The sequence below is a fragment of the Canis lupus genome, chromosome 13, assembly GCF_003254725.2.
Source record: "Canis lupus dingo isolate Sandy chromosome 13, ASM325472v2, whole genome shotgun sequence".
NCBI classification, from domain to species: domain Eukaryota; kingdom Metazoa; phylum Chordata; class Mammalia; order Carnivora; family Canidae; genus Canis; species Canis lupus.
In genome coordinates, this window is record NC_064255.1 from 33,125,824 (window position 1) to 33,146,696 (window position 20,873).

Genomic DNA, 20,873 nt, shown 5'->3' on the forward strand with positions numbered 1-20,873 from the left:
GAGAGCATGAGCAGGGGGAGGGGCAAAGGTAGAGGGAGAAGCAGACTCCCTGCTAAGCAGAGAGTCTGAGGCAGGGCCTGATCCCAGGAACCAAGATCAGAACCTGACAAAAAGGCAGATGCCACCCAGGCACCCCTGCAATAGTGCAATTATTAAAATTATTAAAGGAGGATGGTATATTACCTCAGGCTGCTATAACAACATATCACAGACTCCGTGGCTTAAACAACAGAAATTTATTTTCCCACAGTTCTGGAGGCTGGAATTCTGAGATCACAGTGCCAGAATGGTCAGGTGAGGGTCTTACTGGCTTGCAGACAGCCACCTTCTAGCTATGTGCTCATATGACCCCTTTGTGCACTCATAGAGAAATAGAGAGGAAACAAGCTTTCTGGCATCTCTTCTTGCAGGGTCACTAATCCCATCATAGGGCCCTGTCTCATCTAATCCTAATACCTCCTAAAGGCTCCATCTCTGAGTGCCATCACACTGGGGATCAGGGCTCTAACATATGAATTTGTGGGGAAACACAAACATTTGGTCCATAAGTAGGGCCCAACACACTCTATAATATAATGACAAAGTATTGTGCCTGTCAAGGGAGAGAGGAGACCCAATGCTGAAGGAGGTTCAGAAACTGGGGAACATGTATCTGTGGCAAGATGGACGATGGATACAACATGGGATTCTGAATGTGCAAAATCTAATGATGTTGGAACATCAAGTTCAATAGGAATGAGTTCATCAGGACAGAGCAGTGTCAGGACACACAGGAACTGGCAATCTGGCAAAATCCCTGAAGGTGATGCTAACATGTGGCTAGGATGTCATAGAAAATTATATAGAATGATGATCCACACTAAGTGCTATAGAAACTTCAGAGCAGCTAAGGCAGACCACAAAAGGAGGGATAAAAAACCCAGTAGCATAGATGCACTAGAGTGGGCATTCTAGATAATGCTGAAAAACCACCAGCAAACCATGTTCTGCAGAAAGGCTCAGAGGAAATTGTTTAACAATGGAACAGAAATGCATCACTGAGGAGGCCACCAGTATCAATGAGAGGCTCAAGAGTGGTGGCCATTCTCTCGGCCACTGTAATAGACTTGGCTGTTTGGTAACAAAGGAAACAAGGCACTAAATAATAGAGGCCAAGTGTCAACTTTTAACTATTCAGAAGCCAGGTGGACACAATTATAGTAATGAGTTACAAGATTGGCACGGCAGTGAGGAAGACCTGACCTCCTGAAAGTCCTTGAGATAATTAAAGAACAGGGGGTTTCCACAGGCAAGAGATGTATGTCCATAAAGAGTATTGCTTAATCCACATCAATAAAATAAGTCAAGCATGCATCATTAGCAACCTGAGGATAGGCACTCTAATAAAATGTAATAATCTTTCACCCAGCTTCCAGACATGTGCCAGAACCCACAGACTGACAAGTAAACCAGGTCCCTATGAGGAGAGACTCAAAACACCATCCTAATAAATGTGGTGGTACATTCTTCAATTATATCCCAAAGGGATCTCTAGCCATTCATGTAATTGTGCACTTAGGAGAAATTAATCTCCAGTCATTTGAGGACTGATGGATACAGGATCCTAGTTGACACTGAGATCTGGAAATCCAAAGTGTCATCACAGCCCTTGTTAGAGGTTAGGGGTATATAAGGGCCACAAAATTAATAGAGTGCTAGATATATTGTGGCTCATAGGGAACACACTACATCCATGAACTCACCCAGTGATCATCCCCGTGACCCGAAATATATAACTAACTGGAACAGACATGCTTGGTGGTTGGCAGAAACCAGACATACATCAGTATTTTGGCATCTGGTATAAATAGTTGTTATATTGGAAATACCAAGGGTAAGTTTCTGATACTGCCCCTATTTGGTCAAGTTAGTAAATAAACAAACAAACAAACAAAAAAAAACCTCTGCATCCTTCATTGCTCCTTTGAGTTCTTCAGATCATAGTCTCTGCTAATCTTCTGAAAACTAAGAAAACACTGCCTCTAAAAACCTGGAAAGAGTAAAATGGTATATATGTTTTCAAGGGATTGATTGAAACACTTAAGATTGCTCTTGGCCCAGCTGGAAGCCCTCTGATCCTAAGATAGATCAAGATGTTTCCAAAAGACATAAAAAATGAAAAAAATAGCATGAAGAGAAGATGTAATGGCAGTAGAGAGGACACAGAGAGAGATAAGTTAGATATGGTCACATATTTGCTGATTCTGAGGGGTGAGATATTGCCTCTCTCCACAGTGATGTTCTGTTTATTTTACAGTAGCATTTCCCAATATGCCCAGTAAAAATGCTCATTTCACAATTCTAAGAATGCTATGGTCAACACCTAGGCAAACTCTTTAGGGGAAGAGCCTTGATATCTGCATTTCAAGGGGCTCTGGAGATTCACAGGATTAGTGCTCTTGGAAGAAACTGTTCTAAAGATACCAGGCTGGACAGCCACCAGTAGATTCTGGAGAGGAGAAGGAACATGGCGGCAGGGACAGCAATGGGGAGAAAGCTCCAAGGGCTCCAAGGGGGAAAAGTCTGTGCGCAGTGATACCTGGGGCAAAGGAACAAGTGATGCCCCATGAGAAGATAGGATGGGGTAGATAAGATGCCAGGAAGCCTGTACTGAGTGACTAGGTCCAGTGGCCCCTTTCTCTGTACCTACTTTCAATATCTGCAAGGACAGGTCTCCACTTGGGACCTCCCCAGCTTCCCTTCAGGTCCATGGTTTTGCAATTCTCTGAATCTCTTCTTCCTCAGGAGTTTAGAGGTCAGGGCTGATTAGAGCCTGGCTACTTATTCACTGGTTATTGTTCCAGAGATCCTTGCTTCTCTTCTCTGGAAGCTAAATATCATATACTTACATGACATAAGGTTTATAATACGAATGGTGGTTAACACTTAAACAGTCCTTACTCTATGCCAGACTCTGTATGAAGGGCTTTGCATTTCATAACTCTCTTAATTCTTACAAGGACCCTTGAGTTTTTTTTTTCTTTTTTAATTGTCCTTTTATAGATAAAGAGACTGCTTTAGAGAGCTAAGTGTGTGATATCACCATCATCCAATAAGTGCTTGCTGTCTTGCACCAAGCTAAGCCCCTTATGTATAACATCTTGCTCAATGGCCACACCTCCCTTAGGACCCAGGTATCATGTACAATTTCCTCAGAGATGGACAACTGAATGAAAAAGATATTAATGGGATTGCATAAACTCACACAATTGGAACTGGAAAATGGATCTGGACATCTCCAACACTAATGTGCATTTGGCTACATCATTCTATGAAACAAAGTACGGAGTTTCAGTATGCTCAATTACTGACACACCTCAGGCACTTGACAAACCCTCATTTTTGCCTCTCCCCCCCAACCTCAGCCTCCAATAGCAGACCCCCATGTAGGGAGGAGCTCTGGGCAGATATTTCAGACAAGATGTGGAAATGGAGGTATTGGGTTTCTTAATCAGCCATGGGTTTAGGAGTAAGTGGCCAATTCAGGGCATCTGTATGGCCTTCAGAAATAATAAAGGTTGGGGGATTTTTGCCATAATTATAAAATGCCATGAAGGTTTGGAGCTATTCAGAAGAACATGAAGTCAAGTAATAAGACATCTCTAAATACATTGGAAAGTTTGGGGTGCATGGTCTTCATCTAATGCGCAAGAGTGGCTGTTTTGATTGGAAAGAGATAGTAGCAGAGAAAGAGTGGACTTTGCTGCCTCTTCTAACCCCTTTATTGTGAGTACCTGGTGATAACAGAAAGGTCATTGAGCACTTATCAATTTTACATTTTCTATGTGGCTCATTGAGACTTTATGAAGCACCTTTGCCCTCCAAAATACATTTTGTTGTTGTTGATAAATAGACATTTCCTTATCTCTGAATTAGTCTTGCCCTGTTAAATTTGTCCATAGAAGACAGCTCCATTTTCAGGCTGGCTGGCCAATGGAGAAAACCTCCTCTTATCAGATGTGGGAAGCATTTTACTTGTGGCAATTTTGTTCTAGAAAATCTATTCAAAAAAGAAAAAAAAAGAAAGAAAGAAAATCTATTCATGGTCTCCAAATATTGTGGCTGTGACCACCGCCCACAAACCACAAATGTGAAAATTAATGTGACCTTTATTTAGCCCGGCTTTATTTTTCCTTTCTTTCTTCCCCTGTGTAATTACCTTTAGAGAACTGTGCCCATAGATGTTGGGCATGCTGTTCATTAACTTTTGCCAAAAGCTATCCCTAGAAAACATTCTATAAATGAGCCAACTTTTTAATTCAACAGGATAGTAAGTAATGGCTAGTCTCATACTGCTTGTGGTACCATGAAGAGAAAATAGCGTAGGCTTTGGAGTTAAACAAATTTAAGATTAAATTCTGGCATGATTTACAGAGAAAGTTGTACCTTTTGATATCACAAATCTCTCATTATACCAAGTCTTCTAGGATGTGTTTAGATGAAAATTAGTGTAGACTTGCATAGCTGTCCAGGTGAAATGTTTCAAACATGTTTAGTACTGTTTCTGGAGAGCATGATCAAATCTCAAAGGAAGATGTTGGTAGAAATCTATCCTTCTTAGGCACCTAGTACCCAATCCTGAGCTTAAAGATTTTCTGTTTTCCGTGTCTATCTATCTCATAAATTCTATCATAAATATTGATTGGCCCTATTGACTACCTTTACAGCTAATATGATACATGGTTAAATAAAGCCATCAGATAAAGTAGCATAGTAACCATACGATGCTCAGACAGAGAGCAATATCAGACAGTGATTACACATGCAATTGCTTTCAGGAAACAAAACAAAACAGGTTTGTGCATGGACTTCAGCCTGAGTCCTTGTAGCCTGTAATGCTGTCAGAATAAAAATGCGAAGATAATAACTTACTATTAACTAATATTGACTTCTAGGGGAATGATATTTCACAAAAGCAGAAAGTTCAAAGCCCTATGTCACACTGTTTGAAAATTAGTGTTGACAGGCCCAGATGTCGGCGTCTACATCACACATCCTGCTTCAGAGAATACCTGTAGAAATCATTAACAAAGCAGTGTCATTTCTATAATCACTGGGACTGTGGGCTCTTAATAAACTGTATATCTATGCAGAGGGGCAATCTGATAATGATGATGCATTTTTAATGACATGGCTTATGCCTTTCCATAGTTTCATTTTAGACGGATGGCCAACAGACATCATTTAGACTTCTGCTTCATGAAGAGAAAAGAAAGCAAAGGTGCAAGTGACAATTTCCCTCCATTCCTCCCCTCTCTTTTCTACAATGTCTTCACCCATTCTTCCCATCTGTGCCTTGTGAAAATCAGTGTTAAGTAGTCAAGAATGTGAACTTGGACATAAAAGAGACGTGGGTACTCATCGTGGCACTTCCCTACACATGCTGAATGAATTTTAGTGTGCTATGTCATCTCTCAACTGGGGATAATGATGGGGGGGGATAGTATAGAGACACTTAGATGCATTAATATATGAAGCCACTTGATGTAAACACAATGCTCAGTAACAGTGGGGAAGGCAGTGGCACTGAGGACTACGTTAGCAGAGATGACTGCCCAGTACAGAGGTTCATCTGTGAACAAGTTCCCACCTTGCATAACTAAGCATATTTACAATATAAAGACAGGAACTTATGCAAATCTACATATATCATACTGACATTTATAATATTTAAGTTTTTGAACACATATGCCCATGGATCCTCTGGGGGTGTGTAGTACACTCATTGTTTTCATCCTTTCCGTGACTTCAACCTGGTTCTTTCTCTTAATCTCTGAGTAGTTTGAGATCTTTGCATTGCATTTCAGTTGATATCTTGTATTGATTCTTACTGACAACCACAGAGTCTTATTTTTTTTTTTAAAGATTTTTATTTATTTATTCATGATAGTTACACAGAGAGAGACAGAGATGCAGAGACACAGGCAGAGGGAGAAGCAGGCTCCATGCAGGGAGCCCGACGTGGGATTCGATCCCGGGTCTCCAGGATCGCGCCCTGGGCCAAAGGCAGGCGCCAAACCGCTGCGCCACCCAGGGATCCCTTTTTTTTTTTTTTTTTTTTTTTTTTTTTTAAAGATTTTTAACCACAGAGTCTTAGAAGAAGATGTTCACTCTTATGGCTTCTCTTTTAATCCTGTTTACACTGATTTGTTCAAGACATTTTATTGCCTCTTAAATTCCACCCAGTTGCCCAGGACTTCAAATCTGTAATTCTTATTCCAATTTACTAATTTCTAGCAAATCCATTCTAATTAATAATTAATTAACAAATGGGTGTCCTATAGGCACTTCAAACTCCCTGTGACCTACAAAATTAGCTGTTACCCCTGAGAAGGATCCCTGATAAATCTACTATGTAGAAAAAAAGTTATAGGGGCACCTGGGTGGCTCAGTTGGTTAAGCATCCAACTTCAGTTCAGGTCATGATTTCAAGGTCCTGGGATCAAGCCCCACATCTCTGCTTCTCCCTCACCCTTTCCTTATGCCCCCTCACCACACACACACTGGTGCTCTCACTCTCTCTCTAAAATAAATAAATAAAATATTTTTTAAAAACACAAGAAGCTCTAGACACCTTCACCTATACTGTTCATTCAGCTCCACAAAGGTCAAACAGTCCTCCGATGGTCCCTTCAGCGACTTTCTCATCGTTTCTCTCCTTTCATCCACAGAGGTGCTGCCCTGCTTTCTAAGTATCCCCTCTTTTCATTTTCTTGTATTTGTCTATATCTTATCTATTCTTTTAAGATTAAAAGCTCTTGAATATTATAAATAAATTCAATTACTAATGATACTATATATTATACATACTTCAGGGTTAACATTTGTTTCCAAATTCTCTCTTTCCTGGGGATTTGCATGGGTTCAAGATTAAAAAAAAAAAAAAGTCAAGTATAATTCACTTGGTCATTTGTAACAAATGATAGGAAAAAAATTTTAATTCACTATTTGTTATTGTTATTTTTAACTGCTTTAAATGTGATTTGGCCTGTGATAGAGCTAGAAGAGCTCTGGGACTATACTGAGTGGAATTTCTGATTCATATATTCCATATCATCCTATCCTGGGCTGATAATCTATCCTTTTTATCCATTTTATATCTTTATTCCACAACAATGTTTATTAAGCTATGGACATCTTACATATCAATATGTATTTGTTTATATTTTCATTTTTAATTGAATAAAAATTAAACTTCTATGACTTCTCCATGAAGAACATGGATAATCCAAAGAACAAACAAATATGTTTATGGAGAAATACCATAATTCTGGAATTGTCTTACATCCAAAGGACATGTAAGAATGAAGGGTCATGGAAGTCCTAAGAAATATTGCCAAAACAAAGAAGCCAATCTGTACATGCAGGGGGGACAAGGGAACTCTCTCTCAGAATGAACATGTGAGCTCCCTCTAGACAGTGCCCTTCCCACCCCCCACCTACTGTTTGCGTTCTCCTGTCTTTATCTAGAATGACTAGAGTTGTAGTTATTTTGCAAAACATCTATTATTGCCTTGCTAAATATCTGGTTCATTCAAGTAAAAGCAAGCAAACAAAAGTATGCCTGATTCTGTCTCACATGAAAAGAGGTAGCTATTAGGCTGCCCAGAGAGGTCTGTTCCCAGGGTAATATCCAGAAATAGCCTTTCATTCATGCATTCATTCACTCAAAAATGTATATAATCAGCACCTTCTGTTCCACCCACTGCACTGTTTAAAGAATCAGTTTGCAGTAAAATCAGATCCAAGCACTGGCCATGTGTACTGTATAATATGGTAAAAGAGAAAGAACAGCATTGTAGGTATCCCTATTTATAATTATATGTTTCTTCCATTTATTTGAATGCAATCTGCCTCTTTGCCAGACAATAAGTCCACGAGAAAAGAGATTTGTTTCTATTGTATTCATCTCTATATCCACTAAATAGCCTAGGTCTGAAGGATAGACACTAAAAATATTTGGTAAATACTAAATAATTTTCCCCCATGGGAAGTTACCTGCTTTAGTTATCCCTTCACCAGATACAGTTACCAAACACTTTTGCTTATTTGGAAATTGGTAACCAGGTAGTCCTGAGTCAAATAAGAGCATGATTTTCAGGTTTTAGTAAAGATTGATCTTGTCCAGTCAATCAGTTGGTTCATCCAACTCTGCCTTAGGGCCCTGCATCTATTTTTTTTTTTTTAGACTAACTATACACACACATCCCCTGGTAACTGGTGATAGCGATAAAGGTATCTGCACAGGATATACTTCCTGGATCTTTCTTAGGACACCATGGACCTATGAGAAGGCATCACATGACAGCTTCATTGGCAGATGTAGGTCAAGTTTACAGCTGTTAGCACAAGAGCTGGGAGAGCAGCCTCATGCTGTTAAGCACGAGATTCCACCAATCATCCTTCTGGACTGAGGCAAATGTCCTAGATCACATTTGTTGCTAGGAGACAAAAAAAGAAAAAGTATTCTCCCCCCACACCTGGTAGCAATATTTAAATGGATATAACAATAAGAAGAATAATGATAATAATGATAATACCTAAACCAGATGGATGTGCAAGGGATTGTAAAATCATAATCTCTACAATTTCCAAGCCATTGAATTCCCTGGTTGAATGGCACAAAAACGGAAAAGCATTTTCAAATATTGTTAAACTTAATATCTATTTGTATCATTAATATCGTATTGTACAAAGTAAAATAGTACCTGGAGATTTATGCAGGGAAAATTGTTTTAAAAAATCAGGTTTGATTATGACCTAAGCATCATCTCACCTAACCTTTATTCAACAACTGAATCCAAGCTGGTCTCCCGAGAGACTGTTTATCCTCTGTGGGAATCAGCACACGTGCAGACTACTCATTTCACTGACGCCTCTCTAAATATTGTAAAAACCCATCAGAGTAATTTCAGAACTCATGCTTCAACCCCATGCTCTGATCTCTTATCTAATAGCAATAAAAGCAGTGTATTAGAAATACAGAAGAAAGGAAAATCAAGCCTCAAAGGGTGTGCATTGTTAAAGACTTTCCTGACTAAATTAGCCAAATGTACTGTGGCGGGTTTTAAATGGTGCAGAGGAACAGTTGCAGGTGGGCACCAGAGTGAAATCCCAGGTAAACTGCTTAAGGAGTGGCGGCAAATCCAGAGGTGGGAGAGGAAGTCAGTGGAAGGATGCTGAAGAATTGCACCATGGGAACAGGGGATGGCATGAACTTGGGCTATTTGTTCAAAACTCCCCTAGAGCTAAGTGTGCACCCTGCCCCCTCATGTGCACACCCACCAAATCAAGAGAGCATAGCCTCCCAACAGTTCTCCACCCCTGGGGTTACTGCCGCTACAGTATTCAGGAGATGAGACCTGAAAACTTCTCAGCAGGTGGATTAGATGCTCATGTGTATTAAAATACTTTGTGTTGCTCACTCCCAGGTGGTATGTGAAGCCTGTTATTTTCTGAGCACCAGCAGGCTGTTACAACGCTGGGCTGTCCTGCTGTGTGATTCTGGCTACCTCCCACTTGGTCACTGCTACAAATGGCTTTCACAAGACTCACTCTGCAGTTACCGTGTTTTGGCGTGTCTTATGCTTGGAGGGATATTAGGAGATTGTAGAACTAGGAAACACAGTCGTTGGATTTAATGAGGTTGAGCATGTCAGATTTTTCTGGTTCATGGAATCTAGGCATTTCTTCCTGAGTGGTGGGTATGACTCTTTGCCTGATGTTCTTTAAACCAACACTTGCCCGACCATGGTTTGTATCATGAGGTCAAGGAAGGTCAACTGAACTTGGTTTATAAGTCTTAATGTTGATTCTGGGTCTGCAAAGTGTTCCAATCACTGAACATGGAACATGGAACATAATCACAGGTGATTACAACAATTGAATTATTCATTAGTTGCAAAAATATGTTCTGCTGTTAGATGAGTAAGATATTTCCATACAACAACAGCTCTTTCTAGTTTCGTCTCAGGATGATAAACTTCTTTAGCTCATATTTCGTGGGCAACAACCAAAGTAAATCACTTCACCATTTCTGTTTATATGTTACACCATCAGACCTAAAGCTCAACCTCAGAACTAGATATTTCAACCGAGGAGAGAAAAAAATAGTAACCCTCATCCGTAATTTTATTTCCTTGAGAGGGTTGTGTATTTATTTACTCAACAAATTGTAATCAAGCACCTGCTCTGTTCAAAGCACTGATTGGATTGTGTGTGTGTGTGTGTATGCACATACACTCAAATACATATCCATATTTTATTTATGCATACATATACATCTATACTCATAAATACATACAAAATTATTTGTATTTATGCACATATGCATATGTGTGTGTGAGTGATTTCACATGGGGCCCTCCACGGAGCAAACACTCAATACACATATACACATGAGTTTTTTCCCCTAGAGCTTTGGAAAATTTCAAAGTCAGATTAATTGATTTCTATGAAATAGAGCTATAAAAATGTCTACTATAAGTAGAGAGACATTGAGAAGGGAGTGAATAGTAGTGTGGGGGGTGGTGAGGTCAGTCTTCACAAAGGTTGGTATCAATGATCTTTATTTCCAAAGTTAAATAAGAATTCTCCTCTTCATGGAGAGTGTGAACAGTAAGAAAGTGTATTCTTACATCAAGAATAGTACATTCAATGGCAGAGAGGCAGAAAAAAATATTTTTTTTAGGTTTATGCTAGGAAATTCAGTGAGATTAAGCATGCATGGTTTGTGCAGTGATGGAAAAGGAACAAAACTCTTAGTTCTGTCTCAGAAAACCCAACATTACAGGGACATAAGTCCCATATAAACATTAGGTAGGAGCTAGGAAGCCTGAGGCTGATATGACAGCTTTACAGTCCTTAAGGAGGACTTTAAGTTTCTTTCTTCATTTCAAATATGACTTTGTATTTCTAAATGACTGCAGCAAATCCAATCATCACATCCATATTTCAAGAAGGAGGAATGACAGCAGAAGGGTGTGAGCTGACCTCTTATTGGGTCAGCTTCTTTTTTTTTTAATATTTTATTTATTTATTCATGAGAGTCACAGAGAAAGAGGCAGAGACACAGGCAGAGGGAGAAACAGGCTCCATGCAGGGAACCTAATGTGGGACTTGATCCCTGGACCCCAGGATCACGCCCTGGGCTGAAGGCCGTGCTAAACCACTGAGCCACCCCAGCTGCCCAAGGGTCAGCTTCTTTTAAGAAGGCTTCTGCATCTTCCCCTAAATCATAGAGCACCCAGCTCTCATTGGACACACCACACTGCAAAGCAGGAATATGTGTTTCTTCGCTGGGTGTGTTGTAACCTTGGATAAAATTATGGATCCTGAAGAAGAAGTTCAAATAGAAGCCATTCAGGCAATTTAGCAGTCTCTGGCACAGATGCTTTCAGGGACCGCCTTGTCTGTAATGAGCACCTACTCTGTGTCATAGTCTAAGTTGTAAGTCTTGACCTCTGATGTCTCATTTAGTCTCCACTCCCGCTCTATGAGTTATATTCATTATTTTTAAAAAAAGAAATCTAAATTTCAAAGAAGTTCAAATATTTGCCCATGATCACATAGACAGTGAGTGATATGTATCATTGGGTATGAAGCTGGATCTATCTGAAGCCAAACTGTCCCTATAACATGATGTAGCCTCCGGAAGCTAATGCAGAGAGGACCCTCTGCATCCCATAACAGGGACAACTCTTCTCAAAACTATTGCATAAGTAATAAACCAAACGCCCCAATCTGGCCAACAGATGACTAAATAATTTAGCTGGAGGATAATGATGCACGCCTCCATCAAATAAACGTTTGGCACAATTATAATTTCATTTACAAGCCACTTAACTCGCATTCACTGGAACCGTTTTTTCTTCCCCTAAATATCCACTGGGTATTTTCATACTACTCATTGGAATATTCTGGTGGACACGAGGGCTGTGGATTTTCCTGGGAAAATGGGTGATGCCAGTACGGTCCCTGCCAGAGCTTCTGGACACTGAGGTGTCCCAGCCAACGATGTAGACAGGGCCACCTCCTCCAGGCTGGGGCTGAACTCGGAAAAGATTTCAGAAGCTGTGTCCTTGCCTAGACTGATGTTTAATTTCACAGGGAGGAAACCAGCCTTTCTATTTCTGGGCAATACTTGCAACTCTCGCCTCTCTGTCTCCTGCTTCTTGCACTCTTAGGTCTTAGTCCATCATGGTGGAGGGGCCGCCCCTTTGGCTAGGAAGACAGAGCATCTTAACTCCTCTTTGAAGCCCCTTCCTTTCTATGCAGTGTCCCCAAAACACTGTGACCTTCTCCTCTGTCTCTATTATATTTAGCTCTTCCCTCCGACTTCCTCCTCTCCCCTCTTGCTTTAACATGCTTCAACAATCTCCAGCTTACAAATAAGCCAAAACACAAACAACAAGGAACAAACACAAATAATTTTGACCCCTCATAAGCCTCTTCTCCTGCCTCGTTCTGGAGTCTCTCCTGTTCTTAGATACATTTCTCCCTCTCCCAGCCCAGCTCCACAGGACTCTTCCCCTCACACCTGTTACAGCTCTGCTGCTGTGTCTTTACCCTCAGCCTCAGTTGCCCAGGCCTCTTGTCTCTGGGGTCCTAAGCAGGGCTGGCCCCCACCGACAGGTCCTCCACAGGAACATGTGATTCCCTCTGTCACTGCCACAGCCCCCTGTTCAGACTGTCCCCCTGGGTCATAAGCTTGCATCCATCTGCCTCGTCTCTCATTGCTTACTCTTTCCTGGGGACCCGGAGGATGATTTATCTTTTCCAGGTCCTCTCCTTCTCAGGATGACCTCCTTGAGCAGCGAGGCACAGGTGAGGGTCACAGGTACAGGACAAGTCAGCTCCCCATCCAGCATCTCCAGCACATGTGTTTCTAATCCCCCTCCCCTCCCCTCGACATCTCATTAATTGTCTCAGGGTCATCTAAAATCAAGACATCTCACAACCAACTGAACATCTTTCATCCTAAACTTGGTCCTCTTGCTTGGATAGGGGAGGATGCCACCTTTGTCCATCCAGTGGAGTTAACAGGAACATTGGCATTGTCCGTTTTCACCCCTCATCCGACCCTTAAAGAGATTTTATTAAGTTTGTCTCCTCAACCCTTCCTCTCTTTTCTCTGCTATTACTAAAGCGCCCTGCTCTGAGTAAGCATCTTCCGTCCTCTGGATGCCTGCAATTTCCTAATTGGACTATTCTCATTCTCTTCTCTATTTGCTGGCCCTCCCTCCTCCTTATCTGTGCCCTATTTCCATCTGTTCGCACAATACAGACAAGAGAATTTAATCATGTCACAAACTCACACCCCGACTTAAGACACTGCCATGGTTTCACACTGCTCTGAGGATAAAGACAAACATCCCGAACATGGCTCCAGCCCTCTGCTCTCCCCCTGCCTCCTGCCTCTCCAGCTCTATCCTCGGACCATCATCCCCACCACTGGGTCTATCATGGCCATTCTGACTGCACACTCTGGGACCCCTCCCATTGCAAAGTATCTGAACCACATGACTCACCTCTTTCCTAAGAATGTCACCTCCCCACCCTACCTCCAGCTCCACCTCATCTACTGACTCTGCCTCAAGCTAAAAGATCTTCACCAAACCCACCTGGTTTCCATGGGCCCGAGCACTAAGCAGATCCCACTATTACACAATACCAAGCAACACTTGTCTCCTTTCCACGCTCATATTGCAGATAAGCAAAAGTTAGAAGCCACCAATCCTAACTGGCTTTGCATTGTTAACGGCTGCAGATTTCAGTGATAGAAGCATCTCATGGAGAACAGGGTGACGTTCCTACTGAACAGTGTAGGGCTGGCATCTCCAGCCTGCAGTACTTTGCCCAAGGAAATATCACCCTGTCTATTCCCTCTTCTCTTTGAACAATTCCTGAATGAAATGACTTTCCAGAGTTCAGAGGTTTCCAAAAGGGAGGGGCTGCCTTCCTGTTCATGTTTGTAACTCTGATGCAACTGGCTCCAAGGAGCAGCGTCTTTCACTCCAGACCTGGTAAGGCCAGAATCAATGTGAGTTTTGATCATATCTTCTAAACAGGAGCAATATCGCCCCCAAGAGGACACAGATTGGTACTGGGGTGGGGGCCAAAATCTCTCTTGTAACATGTGAAGAACAGATAGACCTATAGAAAACGAGATATGGTATATATGTGATATTAGAATTTCATGGGAGGAGATGAGTAAGGAAAACAATGTCTGAAAAGTCTCCCTAGGTGGGGTGATAAGGAAAAGAAGGTTAATAAACGCTGAGTTAGATCTTCCAACCACCAACTCTGCTTCCCATCTGCAGCTCCTAGCAAAAGAAGTCCAACTGCTGTCAAAGAGATGATTTATCAAATCCCAAACACAAACTCCAAATTCTTAAAATATGATCCTGGGCCAAAATCGGGTGCGATCCATCTTTGGCCTCCTTCAGAATGGGGTGCCCACTTGATAATTGCACACCAAACTAACGTCCAGTACCAAAGACTTTATAACCCTCTCTGCTTGGATCTAGAGCATCTCCTTAAATTGTATCTGCCATCACAGGAACTCACGGAGCCTGCAGAGTCTGGGTGTTAAGCTCTATTTCCTGTGTACTCACATCTCTTAGCATAAAGGCCCTGACACCTGGCAAGAGCTACAACCTGATAACTTATTGAATATCTGCTATGTGCAGACATTAGGATTGTACTTCAATTAATCTTCTGACTTCAAACAACCCTTCTACATTGGTTTTATCATTCCCTTGTTATAGATGAGGCCGATGAAATCAAGAGGCTAAGTTACTCTCATTAAGGTCACACACCTAGAACATAAAGGTGTGTTTGTCTCCAAGTTTTAACACTTTCCATCTTAGGATCAAACGCTGCCACCTAAATAGAAAAACAAAACAAACAAAGCAAAACACTGCTACCTAAAAATGCAGTAATTCCATGATATTAAACTTAATACAGCCATGCGCCATCCTCAGCTTGTTGCCATTTATGAAAAACCACCTAGCAATCTAGTTTCTATGAAGGGAATCAATACTTGCACTTTAACTGGATTCACGGAGATAAAAAGTCTTCATCTGATGAATCAATAATCAATTTTTAGTACTCTAGCAGACTGAATGAAAAAATACAGTAAAACTGTTGAAAATTAGCTTTTGTCAATCCAATGTGGCCAAGTTATAAAGGCAGGGTGAAATCTGGTGTTGAAAAACAGACATATCAGCTTGGGGAATTCAGATGGGGGAGGGAGGCTGGCCAAGTTTTCCAGGATGATCTCCTGGCCCATCTTCCTAAATAGGTTCAAAGAAAGGTTGACAAATTGAATCTAGATAACATATATTTTAATTTTTTTTTTTTAAGTTAGGGATACCAGCAGGCTTAGAGGACTCTGGAATTTCTACTACTCTTTTGGGTCCAGCAAAGCTCAGGATCAATAGAGTTCCCCATCTACATCCAAGCCAATGAATTCCACACCAGGCAATGGTAGGCAGATTTTGACTGAGAAACCATCTCTATTCTAGGCAACTGCATGTGATCTCTCTGGTCTATTTATTAGCAGCAAAGTAATGCTACTTTGATGGTAATTTTATGTGTCAACTTGATGGGGCCATTGGGTGTCCAGATATTTGGCCAAATGTTATTCTAGATGTTTCTGTGAGATTCTTTTGGATTAGATCAACATTTACATCAATAGACTGAATAAATCAGACTGCCACCTTACTGGAAGTGGGCCTCACTTAGGCAGCCAAAGGCTGAGCCTCCCTAGAGAAAAATGGATTTCCTCCAGCTTGACTGCCTTTGAACTGAGAGATAGGTTTTTTTCTGCTTCCAGGCTCCAACTGAAACATTGGCTTTTCTCGAGTGTACTGGTCTTTAAGCTAGAACTACAGCAATGGTTCTCCTGGGTATCCAGCTTGCTGACTTACTATGCAGATCTTGGGGCTTGTTGGTTTTGATAATTGTGTGAGATAATTTCCTGTAATAAATCCCTCTTCCTCTCCCTGCCCCCATGTGTGTGTGTTTGTGTGTGTGTGTATGTGTATGTGTATACACACACGTCATATTGTTTCTGTTTTGGAGAATTCTGACAAATAAAGTGGCCCCGCATGATTTTTGTAATTGTATGATTTCATGATTATCTTAATAATTGTATGATTTCAAAGATTTGCTGTATTTTCTTTTAAAAAAACCTATTTAGTCCACCCTAATAGCAAACAGAACCACCCTGAGCCTTGTCTCGCATACTATGGTCTGTGCACTAGTAGCCATTACCTAGAAGCTGGTTATAAATGCAGATTTTAAGGTCCTCCTCCAGACCCACTAGATCAGATCTTGCATTGTAACAACATGCAGGCAATTTGTATACACAGTCACTTCTGATAAACACTCTTGAAAGGCACTTGAATCTAGCTCAGTTATATACTCCATGACATGTGTCAATTTAGCCATGGGACTTCATTTTCTTCATTCATGAGGATTTGATCAATCTAGTTCTCGGGACAGGGCATGACATGGCATAGAAAACCACTGTGCAGGATTAATTGCATTAGAAGTAACAACAACAAAAAGCAAGATTAATGGTACACTGGAGAGGCCTTTAGTGAGACCAGAAAGGATCCTACATCTGAATTCAAGCTCCACACTGGCTAGTTGAATGACTTTGCATCAAGTCCCTCTGGCTCTTAAATGCCATGTTCCTTATTTCTAAATTTGTGTCACTGGACTAGTCCTTGTGCATTTCCTCTAGACTCTATTTAGGGAGCACTGATACTCTGTTTGCCACTGACTCATCATATCCTTCCTAGGTTTAGTTTTGCTGTGTTTGACAGCATTTACCGGGCTAGCTTATGAGCACTGGGAAATAATGAGGGACATTTCTTAGTCATGATTGACATCAGTGGGAAAAAAAGCAGTCCTCCATGATGGGCTCCTTTGCATTCTATTCATTTCTAACCCATGACAATGGACAACCAAGGTATCCTCACTCATCATAGCTAACGTGCTATAACATTGCACCATTTAAATAAATTTTATCTGATACTTCATTGTCCAAATTCTATTATTGGAATCCCCCTGAGGCATTGTCTTACTTGAAAAATGTTATTTCAATTAGTTGAATATCATTCTTTACAGGATTTAGGTCAAACGAGGGCCAGTGCTAAATCCAAACCAAACAATATGTGTCTGCAATAAATTCCTGTTCCTGAATTATTCATACATAATGGCATAGGTGACTCTTCAAGCATTCTGAATTAAGTAGAATTGATTTCCCACTTTTTTTATGCTCTGTTGTACAAGCCTTTTTGTACTTTTACTTCTCCTTAACAAATAAAGTATTGATTCATCTCCACCGAACATGTTTTATTTAAACTTTGGTCTTTGTCAGCAACTTCGTCCTTGGTACCCACAATTCTCTTTCCTCACTTTCCAATTGTCTTTTGATCTTGAAGGTGAAATCCTTCAACCCAGCTGCTTAGCATGAAGTAACTGTGGAGGGGGTTAAGAACACACCAAGAACAGTAACACAGTATCCTTTTGGCCTTATTGGAGCTTCACTCCACTGGCACCCCCTAAAGTCGCCTACATGTTTTTGTTCACGTAGTCATGAATGACTTCAGAATTAACCCTGCATATGAATTGCATCAAGTCTGTGATTTTTATCCAGAAGTCATCACATCTCTTTTCACTAAATCCACGAGCAAGCATGTCTATTGGTAGACTGAGAGGGCACCTGGGCACAAGTCATCTCAGCCCAAAGCACAGAATCAGAATCAAAGTTGAAGCTCAATAAATATTTATTAAGCAAATGAGGGAGTCAAATTCTTATCAGGATTTATTCTTATCTCTTCTAAGAATAGTTGACAGAGCATGAGACAGAAAGTAGAGCCTGTAATTTTGATTCTTAGTTCACTTGGTAGGATAAAGTTTTATATAAGATTAAAAAAAAAACATGAAGAATTGAAGGAATTAAGAAATAAATGAGTCAAGAAATCAGATTTCCAAGGCCAGATCTGCTATTTATTTCAGGTCATCCTGGTCTCTGGCTAAATTTCTGTACCTAGATTTAGAGAAAATTGTTCTAGACATCATCTACTCTGCAGGGCTGGCGCTACGGTTGTGACAAGACGTGGCCCAGCTCCCTTGCCTTAAGACAATTGTACTTATTACCTACTTTGATTCCAGTAGATTCTGGAACCTGGCCATTTTCCTTCTCCTTCTCAGTGTTCGGGGTGGTCTACAGCAGAGCCCCCAGCCAAGGTATCCACAAACTCTTGATCATGTAGTCAATGGTCTAAGTATGTGGCCATCAGAGCACATCTCTTTTCCTTGTCAATTTGTCTGCTGCAGATGCCCTTTGAGACACAGCCAGTTACTCTGTGCCTGTTGAAACTTCAGGCCATTCTCTATCCTTCTGTCCTGCTCTGGATATATTCAGCATGGAGATAACTTTTGCTGGTAAGCCCGGTCCCTTTGATCCTTCCCAAGACTGTGTTTTTCCCCTGGTTCTTCCCTTTAGCAAAGGATTTGGTGCCTATTCACGGAATGGATCCTCTATACCCTGTTCTGTGATGGGTCTGAAGCTCTGAAGCTGCAGAGATGATTTGGGCACAGCTCCCACTCTGGAGCAGCTTTTAATCTGGCAGGGAGGATGTAGAAATGCAGGCGATCTCTGTCCAGACAACTGCTATTCCCACAAATGTCTCCCCCGCAAAGAAGCCATCTCTCCAGGCATCTGCCTGATATTAGCTATGATGCTGAGAGCCAAGGTCCTCTTCTGCTGTGCATTATCCTCTGAATGGAATGTTACCAAGGACGTGTAGTCTTTGCCCCAATACTTCTAGGGAAACAACCCACTTCTATGCTCTTCTCAGCTGTCTCCTTCCCTGTGAGTATCCCAGAGGCTAGACTGACAAAAATGCTGGACAACATGCTCTTCTCAAATGTCCTTCCTCCCCAAGACTGTGCATCAAGAGGAGAGTCCAGTGGCCCTAATGTTTCTCAGGGGGAAGTGATGTTTCTCCTGGTGGGCCCACAGTTTTCTTTCTTGGAAACATCACAGACTTCTCTTCTTGTCAATGTTCTAGCGAGTTATGTTTACAAACACTCACCTTTCCCACCCCTCCCTGGAAGTTACTCCTGCCCCATCGGTGCAGGATACCCCATTGGTATTTTATACTTGGATTACCCCTTTTACCTGTTAGGTGGAATACTTTGGACATGCTGTCTGCCTTTTAAAAATTAGCTTTTTCCCCAAATAGCACTTCTAGGGTGACTTTCCTTGTTCTCTCCACTCCTCACCTCTGCAGCCCACTTCCGTAAGACAGTGCTTTGGTTCCCAAAGCCATCCTTGAAAATAAGTCTTACACCCATTTTGTTAATGGGGTCACTAAAAGTCTTACTTCTTCTAAACAAAGAAATAACAACAACAAAAACCGGCAACCCCAGTTGTAAAGGGATTTTCAAAACATGTTTGCATGATATCTCCTAGAACACTTCCACAGAGATAATTCACACCCCACATCCAACGCCTTGGAAGAAGCGATGTTTAAGCCCATCAAGTTTGGTTTCAATTTTTTTTTTTTTTTTTTTTTTTTTTTTTTTGTAGAATGCATGTGCTAGTCAGGTTTTGTGGACTTTCTCTGTATTCGTATTGTGATTCTGAGCATAGTCCTGAAAAAGCTGACCCCAGACTTCAGAAGACAGAACTGTGGTCCATGGGCAAATCAATTGCTCCCTCAAGAGGTGAGAGATGTGAATGGGAAAACCAATAAAATAAAGTAAAATAAAATAAAATAAAAATTGGCAGCCTTTCATGATTTACGGTCACTGTCTTTGGTGTAGTAAACCTAATCACACTGGTTACTATTTCACTGCATTCGCCGCCGGAGTCCATTAGAACAGTCTAATTTACACTGCAGTGTAATTCATCTGTTTTATTAAGGTTGTTCTTGTATTTATGTTAGAAGTAAAAGCGGCCTCTGGCTCCATGTTATACAGTCATTCTGAGAAAATGCCACAGGGCACAGCAGTTAATAAACCTGGAACTAGATTAGAGCTCCCGTATTGTTGACATCTGACAAGTTTACTGTGAGTGTAGTTAGGCTGATGCAGAATCTTATAAAAATAGGCATTAGCATCGCCATTACAGGCCCATTCCAAAATAATCGCAGATCCCATTTATGGAGGTAGTTAAAGGTTTTTGCATATACTTTACTGAAAAAATGTTGGCATTTAATCTTTCCCCCATCTTATTCCCAGGAAAGCCTACTTAGAGGTAGCTTGCATTGATGGTAAGAAAATTACCTCATCAAAGAATGATGATACATTTGAGATGGGGAGATGATTTGATGAAGACATGCCCTGAATTCACCAAGATTACAGTCTCCATAAAAATCAGCTTTAGAGCAGGGGTGCCTCAGTGGCTCAGTCGGTGAAACATCCAACTCTTGATTTTGGCTTAGGTCATGATATCAGGGTCATGAGATCAAGCCCCTCATTGGGCTCACCTGCTGGATGTGGAGCCTGCTTGAGATTCTCTCTCCCCCTTGCCTTCTGCTCCTCCCCCCACACTCATTCTCTGTCTCTCTTTAAAAAAAAAAATCAGCCTTAGGTACTGAAAGGGTCCTCTGCTCTGTGGAGGGCGAGATGGTCTGTAAATTACTAGCACAGGCAGCTGACAAGTCACCATCCCTGTCACTCCCTTAGTGATGCTCACAGACAAGATGTTCCTATAGTGCAGGATGCTAGTTACTCCCTGAGTGTCTACTAGGAACTTTGTTTCCAAGAAGTCATTATTTGCACTGGTGCAGGGATTAAAAAAAAAATTC